Raw genomic sequence first — 18793 nt, 5'->3', positions numbered from 1 at the left:
GAGTGTCCACACTCCCCTTAAATATGCTTCAGACCCCTCTACCTTCCCTCCAACAGAGCCCTGCCTTCTGCCATGCCATTGGGCACCCCTTACCCCAAAGCACCTGCCCTCTGTGGCTCTCCTTGTCCTACTCTACCCCCTCCTCCTCCTCCAGGATAGACACACACGTCTAAGAAAAATACTCATCCAAAGACACCACGTTCCAGGTGAGTGCAAGTGGATGAGAGACAAAGTGCAGTCAGGACTCTCTAGGACTCAAGTCGAGGCTCGGAGGGATTGAGAGATGTCATGTGTTGATAGGATTCGGCGTGTGCATCTTTTTCACAAGAACACCATGTGTTTTTGGTCCACTTACTTTTGGCAGTAATGTTTTCAATAAGATAATCTCAGTAGTGACTCACTCTCCGGCTCATTTGAGCATTTCTGCTAACAGGACGTACTGTATATTCAACTGTAAAGATAATTGCAAACAGATTCTACTGTGCACTGATGGCATTAAATGATAATAAAGGTGAGCAAAGAGATAAAGTGTGGGTGAGCTGAAAAGCGGAGACCTTGCTAACATGTGGTTGTTTGGGCTTAGTTTCAATCTTCATTTTGCAAATACAGTGAAATCTTGACTTATGACTGAATCAACTTACGAATTTTCCAAGAAAATAAGACATCGCTTGGTTGAATTTTTTTGCTTTATGATGCATGTTTATTTCTTTACATTCTTTTTTATTATGTATTATTTTTTTATACATTTGTATAAAAAATTACATACATTATACAAATTTGTTATTTATTAAATTATAATAATAATTTTTCTTATTTCAGAAAATTGGTGTGTGTTTTGGGGCTGGAACAGATTAATAGCATTTCAATTCATTTTAATGGGGATACTTGTTTTGATATACGAGCAAACTGAGTTACAAGTTTGGTCACAGAACAAATTAAACTCGTAAGTCAAGGTATTACAGTAATCAATCAGTCCAAAATATGATTTTAAGAGAGAAATCGATTGTAAGATAGAGTGGTGTCGGTTTTATCTGAAAAACGAGTTTCCCACCAGGAGGCACCACATGAACACCCTCTGAAGTTGGAAGCTGAAGTTATTTAATGCCGTTAACGTGACGTAAACAGTTTTCAACCCGGCATAACAGTCCATCAGCAGTAAAACATCAAATAATAATTAATGTGGCATAGTGGCAGGTAGTGTCTCTGTCACAGCTCCAGGGGCCTGGAGGTTGTGGGTTCGAGTCCCGCTCTGGGTGACTGTCTGTGAGGAGTGTGGTGTGTTCTCCCTGTGTCTGCGTGGGTTTCCTCCGGGTGCTCCGATTACCTCCCACGCTCCAAAAACATACGTTGGTATGTGGATTGGAGACTCAAAAGTGTCCGTAGGTGTGAGTGAATGTGTGAGTGTGTGTCGCCCTGTGAAGGACTGACACCCCCTCCAAGGTGTGTTCCCACCTTGCGCCCAGTGATTCCGGGTAGACTCCAGACCCACCGCGGCCCTGAACTGGATAAGGGTCACAGACAATGAATGAATGAATGAATTAATTAATTTTTAAACATGTAGGGAGATGAGTTTTTAGGGATTTAACCAATGTTTATGTATTTAGAAATTTTATCAGTCATGGAAATGCAAAGATTTAACAGAGGTAATAGGTAAAAATGGCACAGCACTGCTGACATGCCAAAGCCAATGTGTTTTAGCTAGAAATACTGTCCAGCAGAAATGTCCACGACCACTTCTTCAGTGGGAAAAACTAAAATGTTATTAGCAAACTAAGAAACTGCTTTGTGAAACCTCTTCCTGGTCTGGAGTTTTTAGTTAATCACCACGACCAAACTAAAATAACTGGACTGCGTTAAAACTCATCACCGGCATCGTAACCCAACAGTCACCGGGTGTTTCTTCCACGGCTGGGGCTTGTGTTATTGCGGAGACGACCCATGACGAACACCTTGTTGTGGATAATGTTAGAGAGGCATCAAATGGAGCTTTCATAGCTCACAAAGGTGGGCTTCTTAACCCTAGCTTTTACAACAATGCACCTCTCTTGCTAAAGCTTGGAAAAACCCAAGCAATGATGGCTTTGTAAACATGAGAGAGGAATAATACAAACTACCGCAGGATGTTGAGACGCAGAGTTCCACATTAAACCTCAGTCGGTGCCTGTTTCTGGTGTGAGGACAGGGCCTGGCAGCCACTTTTACTCAGTGAAGTCATGTTTAAAGTGGAATTCAGCGTGCCACTCACTGCCCGTCTCTCTTCAGCTAGTTTGGGTCATTTGGGGCCTTTCTCTGTTTGCACACTTAGGTTCTTCTAAGCCTTTTTCTATTTTTTAAGGAGGCGCAAAGTACAGCTTGCTAAGCCAATGCCCAAACAAGTGTTATTCACAGGCAGTTGTGTTTGGACCATCCAGTTTTTAGACGATGTGAATATGAGCCCTTCATTAGAGCATGATCCCTGCTCTCCACACTCTTTTCCCCTTTCGCTGCCTTGCTCCTGTTAGACTGTGGTTTGGGGGAAGAGGAAAGGCAGGGTTACAATATATTCATTATGTTTGTGGAGCCTCTGCATGAAGAGATGAGTGACAAAGTGCTGCACAAACACACTCTCAGCTTTACCTGAGGCAGTAATATTCCAGTAACATTAAGCAGTTGAGGTCAGGACTTTAAGTGTAGACGTTAAAAAAGAGTGTTGCTTTCTAAACACCTCATTGAAGTTAGTATGCTGTGTGTATTTTTATTTTATATTTATATAAATATATTATGTATTTTAAAATTCCAGCTAAAAGCTTAATAATTTTATATCGCAGTCAGAGTTTTCAAGAGCATCGTTTTCAAATAGCTAGAGCTACAATGTTTGTTATAGCCTACGTCAGCAACAACGTTGAAAGGGTGGATTCCTACCAGTCTCCAAAAGTTACATAGTGCAGTTTCTGCAGTGCTGAGCCTATAGCAGCAGCGACAGAGGCTCTTTTCTCCTTATTGCAGGTCAGTGAATCATCACAATGACTTTGAAACTGAATTTTTAAGGTAAAAATACTACGTAGTGTTGCTTTAACCCAAAACAACAGAGATCATGAACTGTAGAAATGTTAGACCAATAAGAAGCAGCCAAACAACTCATGTGCTGTGATATCGTCCTCATCCCCCAAAAACAGACCTATAAATGTATAAATATAAGTGCATTTGCATATATATATATATATATATATATATATATATATATATATATATATATATATATATAATTTTGGAGTGTTTCTATTGGTCCATTCATCATGAAAGGACATCTACTGTGTTCAAATGATGCAGTAAACTAAACACCTACAAACATGGAGATACATAGCAATGATATACAAAGTATTTCCCCCATTCTAATTCATATCAGTCATTCTGAATCCAAATCTGAATGAAATGAGTTCCTAAAGTGTTCTAATCAGAACTATCAAGTGGTCAAATATTTCCACACTTAGTGTCAAGTGTCAGTTTACAGGAAAAAAAAGGTGGCAGTCCCAGCACATGTTGGAGGTGTAGTATAAACCGAAGAGTGAGAGAGTGACTCAAAGATGCTGAGAAATAACACCCAAAACACGTGAGAGAAAAACACAGATGTAGAGGAGGGAACAAATGTGCACGCGCCCTGTTCTCTAAGACTAGAGGTTCTACCAATTCATGCATAGCCTGAAATTGCTGTGCACTTAAACTGACACCCAGACTCTGACCACGAACCACCCAGAAGTCCTGCGCAGATAAATACACAGAACCAGCCACAGGTTGATACCTGACGGCCACAGCCGAGCCCATAAATGGCAGATGTGCCGTTCCTAAATATCCCTCACACATGCTTCCCCCGCAGCGTGAGGGAGGCCTGAGGTGGCCTGGCCCTGTGCCATCACCGCAGACCTCTTGACATTCAGTAATCTCCAGCACACTCCCATTCCTCACTTCAGCACTGTGTGTGCACTACAGGCCACTCTCAAAAAACAAGCTTAAATAGAGCTTCAAACTTTCAATGACGGACAGAGCAAGTGTGCACACTGACACCTAGTTTAAACCAGACATACAGCTGTCTACTGTTAGTCTCCTACTGTACTGTCAAGAGAGAAAAAAAGTGCTGTACAGTATCTTTACAGGAACAATAGCGGTTTTCCATTTGTTTTCCTATAAGTGAAATACATTCTCTTCTCCAGAAGGAGAGGTGAATAATTATAAGCTTTCATTAACTGGATAAAACAGAAAAACCACACAAGTCCTGGAGATGAAACGGGGCGTTTGAAATCAACACAACGCAGTCCACAATAAATACAGATTACAGTACTGTTATGTTCTCATTCAAGAACTAAACATGCACCCTCGAGGGTCCCAACACAGGGACAGTTTTTCTGAAAGTGGAGAGAGGGAGAGCTGGTCTAGGACTGACTAATATTTCCTTTTTTTCTTTTTTTTTTAATGGTCATTGCAGAACATACAAGGAAACTGATTACAGACAGAGAATGAATGAATGAATGAATGTGTCACGCCTTCGTCCTGTCAGTTTGTTGTCCCCGCCATGTGCTTTATTTGCACATGGCTCTGTTTTGTTTATGTTCGAGTCTCCGCCTTTGTTCCGCCTCCTCGTCCGTGTCATGTGTTACCCGTCCTCGTTATCTGTCCAGGTGTGTCTCGTTTGTGTTGGTATTTAAGCTCTCTTGTCTCGTGTCCTGTTTGTCGTTCATTTCACATTCTCATTTATCCTTTCTCATGTCAGTCATGTTATCTGTCTGTCTCCGTAGTTTCTCTCGTCGTCGTTTCGCTCCCCAGTCTAGTCTGTCTAAGTGTTAGTTTAGTTTCATTTCGTGTTGTGTTGTAACTACTGTTTCCTGTCATTGTTTTGTTATTTCTTTCATTATAATTAAAATACCGTGTTTTAGCAAATGCGTCCGCCTCCGTCAGTCCGCTCCGTGAATCCTGACAGAATGAACGACCCCCAGGACGCAGCTAACACAGCCGAAATATTGGACGAAATCCTTAAACAAGGGGAGAAATTACTGGCCAGAACGGTGGGTGATCAACCCGCTGTTTTACAGTCTGTTATGGGAGTTCCTGCCGAATTCGAAGGCGGTCCCAAGTGTGATGGATTTATTTTGCAGTGCAAACTTTATTTTCAGTTTTTAACCTGTCCTGCTCCTCCTGACCTGATCCAGGTCATGTTCCTTAAATCCCTCCTTAGAGGAGAAGCGTTGAAGTGGGCAGAGGAACTACTAAAAGAAAAAGCCTCAACCCTTACTGTTGACTCATTTTGTGGACTTCTAAAAAGACGATTCTCACAACCAGCTCCCGAGGACGTCTCTGCAGGAACCCCTGCTCCCGAGGACTACCCCCTCAGGTCCGGGGAAATTTTTGGGGGGGGGTTAAGGGCTGGTACTGTTGGCCTCGTCCCTCAAGACAAAGGAAATGAGGCTAACAGGGGCGCCTTCAGAAAGCCCCACAAGTGTGCGCCCACCAGACCTCCTAACCCTTCCACAGCTCCAGTCCTCGAGAGCGCGGCACCTCCAGCCGCGCCTATCTTCGTGAGCGCGGCGCCTCCAGCCGCGCCTGTCTTCGTGAACGCGGGGCCTCCTGCCGCGCCTGTCTTCGTGAGCGCGGCGCGCGCCTCTCCTGCCTCCGAGGACGACGTCGCTGCAGGTTCCCCTGCCTCCGAGGACGACGTCGCTGCAGGTTCCCCTGCCTCCGAGGACGACGTCGCTGCAGGTTCCCCTGCCTCCGAGGACGACGTCGCTGCAGGTTCCCCTGCCTCCGAGGACGACGTCGCTGCAGGTTCCCCTGCCTCCGAGGAGGAAGTCGCAGGTTCTCCTGTCCCGTTGACGGCGGCACCCGCCGCTCCAGTCCCCGTGAAGGCGGCACCCGCCGCTCCAGTCCCCGTGAAGGCGGCACCCGCCGCTCCAGTCCCCGTGAAGGCGGCACCCGCCGCTCCAGTGTCCGTGAAGGCGGCACCCGCCGCTCCAGTGTCCGTGAAGGCGGCACCCGCCGCTCCAGTGTCCGTGATGGCGGCACCCGCCGCTCCAGTGTCCGTGATGGCGGCACCCGCCGCTCCAGTGTCCGTGATGGCGGCACCCGCCGCTCCAGTGTCCGTGATGGCGGCACCCGCCGCTCCAGTGTCCGTGATGGCGGCACCCGCCGCTCCTGTCCCGGTGATGGCGGCACCCGCCGCTCCAGTGTCCGTGACGGCGGCACCCGCCGCTCCAGTGTCCGTGACGGCGGCACCCGCCGCTCCTGTCCCCGTGACTATGGCGGCTCCCGCCGCTCCTGTCCCCGTGACTGTGGCTACGGCCTCTCCTGTCCCCGTGACTGTGGCTACGGCCTCTCCTGTCCCCGTGACTGTGGCTACGGCCTCTCCTGTACCCGTGACTGTGGCTACGGCCTCTCCTGTACCCGTGACTGTGGCTACGGCCTCTCCTGTACCCGTGACTGTGGCTACGGCCTCTCCTGTACCCGTGACTGTGGCTACGGCCGCTCCTGTCCCCGTGACTGTGGCTACGGCCTCCCCGGTCCATGTCCGTAGGTCGGCCCGAAGGACTTCAGGGCCGATCCCCAGAACTGTGCCCAGGCTGGTTCCTCAGACTGCCACACAGACATTAGCCAGTCCTGGGCACCCCCCTGTTACTTTGGTTCCATTGTCTGTCCCTGTCCTGGTTCCCGTCTCTGTCCTTGTCCCTGTACCCGTTTCTGCCTTTGTGTCTGTCCCGGTCCCTGTCACTGTGTTTGTGTCTGTCCCCCTGAATGTCTTGGTCCCTGTTCCCCTACCTAGTCCAGTCCAGTTTCCTGTGAGTCCTGTCCAGTTCCCTGTCAGCCCTGACCAGTCTATGTTTCAACCCCCTGTCCAGTCTCAAGTCTCGTCTCCTCTCCAGTCCCCGTTTCAACCCTCGGTCCTGTCTCCATTCCAGTCCCCTGTCCTGTCTCCTGCCCATGTCCAGTCTTTGGTCCCCAAACATGTCCAGTCCCCTGTTAGTCCTGTCCAGGCCCCATTTCAACCCTATGTCCCGTCTCCTGTCCAGTCCTTGTTTCAACCCTCTGTCTCGTCTCCTGTCCAGTCCACTGTCCCCAAACATGTCAAGTCACGGTATCCATCCCGCGTTCAGTCACCTGTCCCGTCTCCTGTCCAGTCTCATGTCCAGTCCCCTGTTAGTCCTGTCCAGTCTCTGTTTCAGACCCCTGTCCAGTCTCATGTCCAGTCCCCTATTAGTCCTGTCCAGTCCCCGTTTCAACCCTCTGTCCTGTCTCATGTCCAGTCTCCGTATCCGTCTAGTGTCATGTCACCTGTCCTGTCTTCTGTCCAGTCACATACCCCTGTCCAGTCTAATGTTCCTATCCTGTCCAGTGTCTTGTCACCAGTCTCTGCTCCCGTCCAGTCCCAGCACCCGGTCCTGTCATCAGTCCCGTCTCCATTCCTGTCCCCTGTTCATGTCCAGTCTTCTGTCCCCAAATGTGTCCAGTCTCCGTATCCGTCCCACGTTCAGTCCCCTGTCTTGTCTCCAGTCCAGTCTCCCGTCAATTCCCATGTGTCCACTCCTGTCCTGTCCAGTCCGTTCTCGTCTCTTGTGGCCCCCCTTTGTCAGTCTCCTGTCATGTCCCATGTCCCGTCTAGTATATTCGGTCCTGTCGTGTCCCCAGCTCCTGTGTCTGTTCCCGTCCTGTCCTGAGTCCTGTCACCCGTTGGTTTGTTGTCCTGTCTTGTTTTCCGTGCCCTCTCCTGTGCCAGCTCCTGGGGGGTTTAGGAGTACGCGCCCAGGAGTTGCGCGTTCTTGGGGGGGGCATCTGTCACGCCTTCGTCCTGTCAGTTTGTTGTCCCCGCCATGTGCTTTATTTGCACATGGCTCTGTTTTGTTTATGTTCGAGTCTCCGCCTTTGTTCCGCCTCCTCGTCCGTGTCATGTGTTACCCGTCCTCGTTATCTGTCCAGGTGTGTCTCGTTTGTGTTGGTATTTAAGCTCTCTTGTCTCGTGTCCTGTTTGTCGTTCATTTCACATTCTCATTTATCCTTTCTCATGTCAGTCATGTTATCTGTCTGTCTCCGTAGTTTCTCTCGTCGTCGTTTCGCTCCCCAGTCTAGTCTGTCTAAGTGTTAGTTTAGTTTCATTTCGTGTTGTGTTGTAACTACTGTTTCCTGTCATTGTTTTGTTATTTCTTTCATTATAATTAAAATACCGTGTTTTAGCAAATGCGTCCGCCTCCGTCAGTCCGCTCCGTGAATCCTGACAGAATGACAACACTTATTCATTCGATAATTAGTATGTATGTTTCTATGGTCTTTTAATTGACAAACTGATCCCACTTTCACTTCACTGCACTGACTACTCTCATCCTTAGTGTTAGTATTTAGTATATTCTATTATATTGTTGATGTTTATTCAGTATTATTATTGCTATGATTTAAAATATGAGACGGTAAACAGGAAAATTCTGTATTGTGTCTGTGTCCACACAGTTTTCCATTTAATAGGCTTCTGTTTTCCAGCACAGCGCAAGGACCCACATGTTTCAGAATATATCTACCCTTTCTGTAAGCACACACATGCTTAAAAACACACACAGCATATGTCTTGGCCTTTAGCTTACTGCACGGAGACGGTGTGTTAAAACCATCTATAGGTGGGAATCATCACCTGGCCCACAGCTGTGTTGGTGGGTTTGGAGTTCTACAAGTGTTTCAGAGTGCTATGGAAGAAAGGTGACAGAATACGAACAACCACAAAATAAGAGCCACATCTCACACACACATTCTGTCTGTATAGGGTTAGGTGTTAAATAATAAACATATCTGATGCTATGGGGTTTTAATCTGAAATGTGATTAAAACAGTGATTACACACGTTTAATTTTAAACCCATTTCTAAACACACTGAGGACTCCACTGGGACATGATCAGAAGAAAAATTAAAGAGGGTTCCTATGAGGAAAGCCAACAAGCTGAACCTGAACAACGCATTTAAGTCCACAGAGGTCTACTAAGGACAGTAGGGCTGGTGTTCTGCCAAAGAACGTGATCCTCCAGATGTGTTATGGCCAGAATATACGCAGATCTTTTAAACAAGACTACCATGAACCGAAAGCAGCAGAAGAACAAAGAATTACACAACTTCATTTTCAGAAGCCTATGAGAGAATGTCTGTGCCTTAAAGAAAAACTATGCAATAATTTTTTACGCTGCTGTGGGGTATGATCCTTGTGGTATTTTGGCCAAAGAAGGTCACATTAAAACCCAGAACTGTGTTCACTGGTGGAAAAGGGCAAGGGTTTTTTTCATAAAGAGTTCACTGTCATTACTTCGAGTCATAATCATAGTTGCTCAGTTCTCTATGGCTTTCACATTAGTAGCCACAGCAGAAGTGTGACAGCAGCAGATCATCATGGTGTTTGTGGTTGACGTCAGTTGAGATCAGAAAACAAACACTTAATGTTCCTGTGAAAGGCAGGACCTATATTTTATATCGTAAAAAGGTAAGATTGTGTTAAGAACTGATATGGTGACAGATCTGGATCTGTAATAAGCCCCTAAACTTGGAAAGAGAGATTATTTTAAAAGGGATATACAGGTGCTGGTCATAAAATTACAATATCATAAAAAAGTTATCATTTATCAGTTATCAATATCATGAAGAGCTGGGTTTTCAATGATTTTTTGAATGGGGAGAGGGTTTCTGTTGCTCTGATGGTGCTTGGAAGCTCGTTCCACCAGCGTGGTACCAGAGATGAGAATAGTCTCGACTGACCTGTACGGGGGGTTGGTCGTGTTAGTAGGCGCTCCTTTGAGGAACAGAGAGGGTGGGTGCTAGCGTATGGTTTTAAGAGTCTATTGAGGTAGATGGGAGCAGAACCAGTGAATACTTAGAATGCCATCATTAATGATTTAAATTTGATGCGAGCAGCTAAGAGTAGCCAATGTAGCTCAACTAATAGGGGCGTGTCATGTGCTCTTTTTGGTTGGTTGAAAACCAGGCGTGCTGCAGCATTCTGTATCATCTGTAGCGGTCTCACAGCACAGGCCGGAAGACCTGTCAGGAGGGCTATGCAATAGTCTAGACAGGAGATTACTAACGTCTGAACGAGGAGCTGTGTTGCATGTTGAGTTAGATATGGCCTAATCTTCCTAATACTTGGCCTAAACTTGTATATTATACTCATTCATTACACACAGACTGATATATTTCAAGTGTTAATTCTTTTAATTTGATGATTATAACTGACAACTAATGAAAACCCCAAATTCAGTATCACAGAAAATTTGAATATTACTTAAGACCAATGAAAAAAAATATTTTTAGAAATGTTGGCCAACTGAAAAGTATGAACATGAAAAGTATGAACATGTACAGCACTCAATACTTAGTTGGGGCTCCTTTTGCCTGAATTACTGCAGCAATGTGGTGTGGCATGGAGTTGATCAGTCTGTGGCACTGCTCAGGTGTTATATGAGAGCACAGGTTGCTCTGATAGTGGCCTTCAGCTCTTCTGCATTGTTGGGTCTAGCGTATTGCATCTTCCTCTTCACAATAACCCATAGATTTAAGGTTAAGGTCAGGGGAGCTTGCTTTCCAATTAAGAACAGGGATACCATGGTCCTTAAACCAGGTACTGGTAGCTTTGGCACTGTGGGCAGGTGCAAAGAAATCTGCATCTCCATGAAGTTGGTCAGCAGCAGGAAGCATGAAGTGCTATAAAACTTCCTGGTAAACAGCTGCGTTGACCTTGGACCTTAGAAAATACAGTGGACCAACACCAGCAGATGACATGGCCCACCAAACTATCACTGACAGTGGAAACTTTACACTGGACCTCAAGCAACATGGATTCTGTGCCTCTCCCCCTCTGCCTTTCCAAAGGAAATGCAAAATTTACTTTCATCAGAGAACATAACTTTGGACCAATCAGCAGCAGTCCAGTCCTTTTTGTCTTTAGCCCAGGCGAGATGCTTCTGACGTCTCTTTTTCAAGAGTGGCTTGACATAAGGAATGCGACAGCTGAAACCCATGTCTTGCATATGTCTGTGTGGTGGTTCTTGAAGCACTGATTCCAGCTGCAGTCCAGTCTTTGTGAATCTCCCCCACAATTTTGAATGGGTTTCGTTTCACAATCCTCTCCATGGTGCGGTTATCCCTATTGCTTTTACACTTTTTTCTACCAAATCTTCTCTTTTCTTTCGCCTCTCTATTAACGTGCTTGAACACAGAGCTCTCTGAACATCCAGCCTCTTTAGCAATAACCTTTTGTGTCTTGCTCTGCTTGTGTAAAGTGTCAATGGTCATCTTTTTGACAACTGTCAAGTCAGCAGTCTTCCCCATGACTGTGTAGCCTACAGAACTAGACTGAGAGACCATTTAAAGGCCTTTACAGGTATTTTGAGTTAATTAGCTGATTAAAGTGTGGCACCAGGTGTCTTCAATATTAGACCTTTTCATAATATTCTAATTTTCTGAGATATTGAATTTTTTTTTATTTGTTGTCAGTTATAATCAGCAAATTAAAATAAACACTTGAAATATATCAGTCTGTGTGTAATGAATGAGTATAATATACAAGTTTCACTTTTTGAATGACATTACTGAAATAAATCAACTTTTTCATGATATTCTAATTTTATGACCAGCACCTGTATTATACCCCTTTTTCCCACAAGTGAACACAGTTATGGGTTTTAGTGAAGCAACTGTAACCTGCTTTGTTCAAAATACCATGAGGATCAAACATCAAATGTGAACATGCACTGAACATGTGCATACAATTTTAATATTTATATCATAATACATCCCTGTTAAAGGTGATATCTGCAATTGTGGGAAACTGCAGTCCTCTCTGTTTTGTTTATGTTCAGAAGCACCACATCTTTTAAGGTGGAACAGTGTTTTTGAGGAGAAATATAACTTGTTTTTGTTCAATTTGTCTGTTTTTTTTTTTTGTGTGTATTATTATTTACTGTTTGAATTACCACAGAAACTCATTTTTATTTTGAATTGTTTAGGTTCATAGCACTTTCGCTCTGTGTTTACTTTCATACAGTTAGTGCTCTCCTGAATTTAGAGTGGGTTCCTACCTAAAAAATATGAAAGAACATGTTCTTTGTGTTGAACAGAGAGAGAGGAAGCCTAGCTCATCTGACCGAGCCGCTTTGTTTCATGTTAGTATGTAATTGTTGCCAGCGGCAGATCTAGGGGTTATCTGGGCTGACAGCATGTGATACACAGGACGGGAAGCACTGTGGACCACTCTGTGGATCAGTGAAGAAACGAGACATAAGTTAGTGTCTCTACCAAACAAGTGCCAATTTATTTCTGAACTGTGCATGCTCTGAACATAAAGCTATTGTTTCTCCAGCAGATCCACATTGACGTGATAGTGGTACTGGCTGAATGGGGGAACTTTACAGAAAACTGTTTACAACTTTATAGTTTTTAGAAAGCAATTCTGAAAATAAAATAAAAAAAGTTAGGGGGTTGTCTTTTTATTTGATATAACTTCTAAATAGAGCAATTTCATATTCTAACCCTTCAACTGAGGCAATTTATTTACCCTCTGCATAATAATATACCTAGCTCAGAGAGAAGAAAACATCAGTATAATTTTAGATGCATGCAATTACCCAAATACATTGTGAATTTTAAAGTCAACAAAAAAACTACATTAAAACTATGCTGACACATATGTCCTTGCTCCTGTATGGCTCTGCATTGGGCAAATGGAGGCTTTCTGTGCTGAATCATATTTGCCAGCTGGTGCTCTCCAGTGTCCCGCTGACACACTCAGACAGGGACAATATTGGTGGTAGATTCTTCCACGTCTAAGATTTGCTTAGTCGTCTACAGCCAAAAGAACTCGCCAAAAACGGTCAGTCCATGTCTATCCATCAAAGACGGAGACGAGAAACATTAGGATGCAGATGGTAGAGGCAGAGAAAGAAAGCCCTCAATCCCTGGCTCTGTACGCTCCCAGCCCTTGGCCCCTCGGGTTACACCCAGATGCTTCTCTGTGGTCACACTGCACTGCTCTGTTCTTCACACTCAGGGATCTCACAGATACACACACGTTTAAACTGTACTCCGCTCCTCCAGTGTGCCTCTTCAAATCTATATTTTTAACTGTCTATACACACACACAACATCAAAATCTGCTCTTCAATGATCAGGACCTCTCAGGACCCCCACAGAGCAGGTTTGATGTGGTGGTGGATCATTCTGAGTGCAAACACTGACGTGGCGGTTGTGTGTTAGTGTGTGTTGTGCTGGTGCGAGTGGATCACACACAGCAGTGCTGCTGGAGTTTATAAACCCTGTGTCCACTCACTGTCCACTCTGTGAGAATTGTGGAACTCTTCTGAAGGCGAATGAGCCTCTAAATGTAACTAAAGTCCATCAGCTCCTCTGATATCACTGCAGACTGGTGCAGAGCTGATACAGAGCACCGCAAACCGCCTGGGAATGAAGCGTTGCTCTTTTTTAATTTGTGTTCCGATGACATACCAGGTTCTTGAAGGACTGTCCTGTAGGGGAAGATTTTATCCACTGCACCTTGTAACTCAGTTCCAAGGGGCAGGTGTAAAAATAAGAAATGGGAATGGGTGGAGATGTCTCGGTTCTGCACCTAACACTACAATACGGTTCTCATCTTTCTCTCTGTTGAGCAGTAAATCTTAGAAACACACAGCCTCCCACTTTCCAAGAATTTCAAATTTGAATACTAGAGTAGAGTCTCTAAACCTTGCAGCTACCTGAGACACTGTTTATCTCCGTCATCTTTCTCACAACATCATATCACCCCAGACGTATGACATCTCTGCTTGAGGAAAATATTCAAGATCCACTACATAGTCCTGCAGCCAGGATTGTTTCTGCTCCATCTCTCCACACCTGCAGACGATACAGGGCCAACACTCAAATTCCACAGTGTGTAAAAGGCACTGATGCAGGACAGGCATCTCAGTGTTGGAGTAAAGCAGACAAAACACCACCTCTTCACTCCTGAGCCAAAACCTATATACCATCACATCTGCCTCTGGAGAAACGGCTTGTTGTTGGTGATTCCTATAGCAACAAGAAATGTCAAGACCTGCTTCAGACCAGCTGCCCATGCTCCAGCTACCGCCACTTGCTTTGGACTAACTGCCCACACTACGCTGAAGATTTCATGGAGTCCTAACTAGTACCACTACTATTATTATCCATTCATTCATTCATTCATTCATATTCTGTAACCCTTACAACTTGTTAACCACATTACCCACTGAGCTCCAGTGTGAAATTCAAGAAAATAGACTTTTGACACCATTTCCGTCTTAGATTTTCAAATATGTCTGAGTTTTGCCGAATCCTCCCTTGAGCAGAGACAGAATAACTGTGGCTGATGTGACCCTGATCTCTTCTGAGTAAACAAACATTTAATTCTAGTGCTATTTTACAGGGCATTAAAAGTTTTAACTAGCGATAACTGCAGCGACAGCCAACAGACTGTGTGTGGAGTGTCTGAGCCTCCTGGGGGAAAGGAATGTGGCAGAAACACAAACTAGAAAAAAAGATATGTGGATAAATCACATTAAATTAATAAATACATTTAAAAAATAAATAAATAAATATATTAATAAATAAAGAGTCTCCCCTCCTGGTGTGGAACTAATTCTCCATACAATAGAAGAGATGGAGCAGTGTTTGTGATGTATTTGTATTGATGTATAATATACGACAATATGGTAGCCATATATACACATATACCCATCCCAATGGTCATGGATTTTACACATCTAAATATAAACCACAGACATGTATTTTTGAAATTATTAAAGAAAATAATAATGTATTTATATAGCACATCCTCCAACAGATAAGAGCGCTTAAACATTATGTAAAATAGAAGAAAGTGTAATATATATTAAAATAAACATAAACAGAATGATAATTATATTAAAATAAATGAAAATTAAAAATAAAAGAGAATAAAATAGAGAATAAATGTTGTTTTAAATATATAAGGCTAAGACATGGATGCAATATAAATACTACAGTGTGTGTGTGTGTGTGTGTATATATATATATATATATATATATATATATATATATATATATATATATATATATTGGTTACAGCCTACATATATATGAACGGACCAATAAAAATACTCCAAAATTACTTAAATAAATAAATCTTTTTCAGTTCACTCCCATTAAAATTTAAGAAGGTTTTTTACTACTCTTTTAAATTTGGTATTTTGGGAAATACATGTTTTATATTGGACAGATATGTTTATAACATTGTAGGTAACATATATGGAAATAACAAATAACACTCTTGATAGGGACATATATTTCATATTATATTTCTATGTGGGAGCATTACTCCTTCAAAATCAGAAACAGACCTCACTCATGTTTTCAAATGTTCTCATACCAATAATCCACCAACAGGCTCGCAACAGTTTGCTGAAGGCCTCACATCCGACCCTTGCACTTGAAGCTTTCCTGAGCTATGTGTTTTTGCAGGCCTCATTCCTTGTGTGTGCTTTCCTGAGAGGGTGTCTGAACACTAAGACAGTGCCTCTGCCCACAATAACACAGTTCCAGACGGACGGCCTCCTCGCCTGTTTGAATTTGAGCTGGATGTTGCGCAGACAGAGATGAGGACATGATACACAAGCAGCATGCAAAGCAAAGCATTCACACTTTGACTCTACCTCATGCTTGAAGAAAACTCACAAAAGCCAATGTGTGCAATGTGTGAAAACTGGTAGCACCTCACTTTCTCATAAACACTGCTCTTATGCACGGAAAGATAGAAAACAAACGGCTGTGAGAAATCCACTGAAAATTGCAGAGTATCATCCGAACACTTCTGGCTACTGCCTTCAATTCTTAAAAACTTTCCACAAAAATCGGGACATTTTATTAAATCCAATTTGTGATTAGTTAACCAACTTGACTGCATTTTGAAAATATAAACATTTATAATCTGATGCATGCAGCACACACCAAAAAAAAACAAAAAACCACAAGACAGAAGCATATATAACTGAGGATGCTTATTGCTGCAGTAGTGCGAGTGGATGCTTTTGCTCATTCTTGAGAGTAGGGCTGGACAATAATTCAATATCTATAAATCACAATATAAATTGATTCAAAAACAATTGTGATTTCTAAACACATTTTTAATACGTCTATATACGTTATTTACAGCATCTATCACTGACTGACCGCCATTACAAGGTGCTGTCGTCAATTCAGCACTTGATTTTAAAGTTAGTTTAAAAAATATAAATATTGACAAAGCCAAGATTGTTTTTTGAGGGTGATGTTATGTTTCTAGTGTGTTCTTGGCACTTTTTCTGTGGCTTTTATGTTGTTTATCGATATCGGGATTTTATCATATCGGCTGAAGTTTAGAAATATATCTCAAATCGTCCAACCCTACTTGACTGATACTTGCCTTCAGCTGCTCAACTTTCCTCTGCATGATGTACCAAGGAGATCGATCTCAAATGCAAGCGCCCAAAGACACACACTGTGTTTCTACATAGCCATGTTATCTTTGGCACAAAGAACTCAACATCTGTTTTTATTTCCTGAAATCATGGTGAAATGTAAACTCATCTATGTTAGACTTAAAGGCATAGATCCCATGTCTCCCAAAAGATGTTTCCTCACCGTTTGCTGCTCTCCAGTCGGTTTGTGCTCAAAACCGCTCTAATGTGTTTACGAAGCCCAGTGTCTGTAAATGAGAAAAAAAAGCTTTCTCTGTCCAGTATAGTAGGATCTCTCTCTGTGTGTGTGTCTGCCTCTCTCTCTCTCGGCTTATGGCAGAGGTATCTAGAGTATTTTTAGACAACGGAGAGACCCCAAATGTTAAAAAAGCATGAACCAAGATGAGGATGTTGCTCTTTTCCTGCTCCATAGGGGGGTAACATTGAACTATTTTTGCTCTTTCAGATCACTTAAGGTGGAAATGTCTCCAAACTCAGGAGATTGCTAACTGCATTAGCGACAGTGCTACAAAACTAAACACCTCAAGTTACACATGAGTTTCTGTGAGAATTCAACCAGTGAATAAACACTTACAATTTACACTTCAGCCGCAAACAAATTACATTCATTATTCTCCTCAAACACACTGTTCCACATTAAAAGAGGCTTTGCCTCGGAATGTAAACAACCAGAGAGTACTATGATTGCCCACAATCATAGACGTTCCCTTTAAAGGTCAAAAACTTCCAACAGTAGTGTTCATCCTGGCCCTACAGACAGATCTCTCTGGATCTCCTAAACCTTTTCACTACATTATGCATGGTAGGTCATGAAATACCTTAATTCCTTGCAATCCTGCACTGAGAAATTTTCAAGAAATGTTTCAAAATGTTGGAATTAAATAATCTATCAGCTTTCACTTTTATCTTGCCGCTTTCTCAGCTCTTTTTGGAGTATGTTGCAGCCGTCATCATCATCCTTTTCTCTTGTCCGTTTCAGTGTCGCGGTGAATGTTGCAGCCATCAAATTGGAAATGGGTTTCTATTTCAAAAATAAAATCAAGTTAAATAACTCTAGGTCAGTTAAATACAGGTTTAAGATAATTAACAAATCACAAATTGTTTTATCACGTTATAAAATTTTGTAATTTTCATATTTTGTCATTTTTTTCATTCATTCATTCATTGTCTGTGACCCTTATCTAGTTCAGGGCGGCGGTGGGTTCTGAGCCTACCCAGAATCACAGGACGCAAGGCGGAAACACACTGGAGGGAGCGCCAGTCCTTCACAGAGTGACACACACTCACAGTCCCTTTGAGTCCTAGCACCTAGCAACGTATGTTTTTGGAACATGGGAGGAAACTGGAGCACCCAGAGGAAACCCACACAGACACAGGGAGAACACATCACACTCCTCACAGACAGTCGCTCGGAGCGGGACTCGAACCCACAACCTCCAGGACCCTGGAGCTGTAACAAAGACAGTACCTGCTGCACCACCGTGTCGTTAAATGTTCCACCACATAACACACACAGCACAGAATTATGCCACAAAGCCAGTTTGTTAGAAAATAAACACAAACTGAATGACTAAATGGATTCCAGGTCTGTGAGGCTCCCAGTCCTGAGTCGCTGAGTACAGAAATGAGTTTACCCAAAAGGACACAGAGCTAGTACCTACAGTTTGCAAAAGGATAAGGAAGAATTTCTCAGTCTCCCTCTAATTTTATCTCAAGCAATTTTAAACGTAGATACATTTCAACATGGAAATATCTGAGGTCTGGAATTTGAAACGGCTACTTGAAGAGAATTAATCTTTTATTTAGGCTCGCACACACAGCAATGACACTTTATTCATGGGCTTTAATGGTTTTCCAATGACCTCTGCTTACTCTACCACTTTCTCAGACAGTTAAAGTGAGCCACAGCTCCAGCAGAGCCAAGCCAGCCTGTAAACTATAAACTGAGGCAAGATCTGTGTTTACGATTTTAGAATTTGCCATTTTACTAAAGGTGTGTGTGAATTACAAAATGATACACAAGGCATTAGAAGCTTGTTGGTTTGAAAAAGGTATGATTTTACTGCAGGTCATTGTTCATATATCTACATGACCATTAAATAAATGTGTAGGTGTTTATGTCAGTCATCATAAAAGGCTCATGTAGGTATTTTGGAGCCTTATGTTGATTACTTACAAGAAAATGTGATCAGAAATGTGCAAGTACCTTGGGAAAAGCAAGGAGCCATTCCACAGAAGGATATACAGCTTTATTCCTGACCGTACATCACAGGTAAGAGCTCTTAAAGCCCAGGAGGGAATA

The sequence above is a fragment of the Hoplias malabaricus genome, chromosome 13, assembly GCF_029633855.1.
Source record: "Hoplias malabaricus isolate fHopMal1 chromosome 13, fHopMal1.hap1, whole genome shotgun sequence".
Classification (NCBI taxonomy): domain Eukaryota; kingdom Metazoa; phylum Chordata; class Actinopteri; order Characiformes; family Erythrinidae; genus Hoplias; species Hoplias malabaricus.
The sequence above is the reverse complement of the archived record's forward strand: the minus strand, read 5'-3'. Positions refer to the sequence as shown.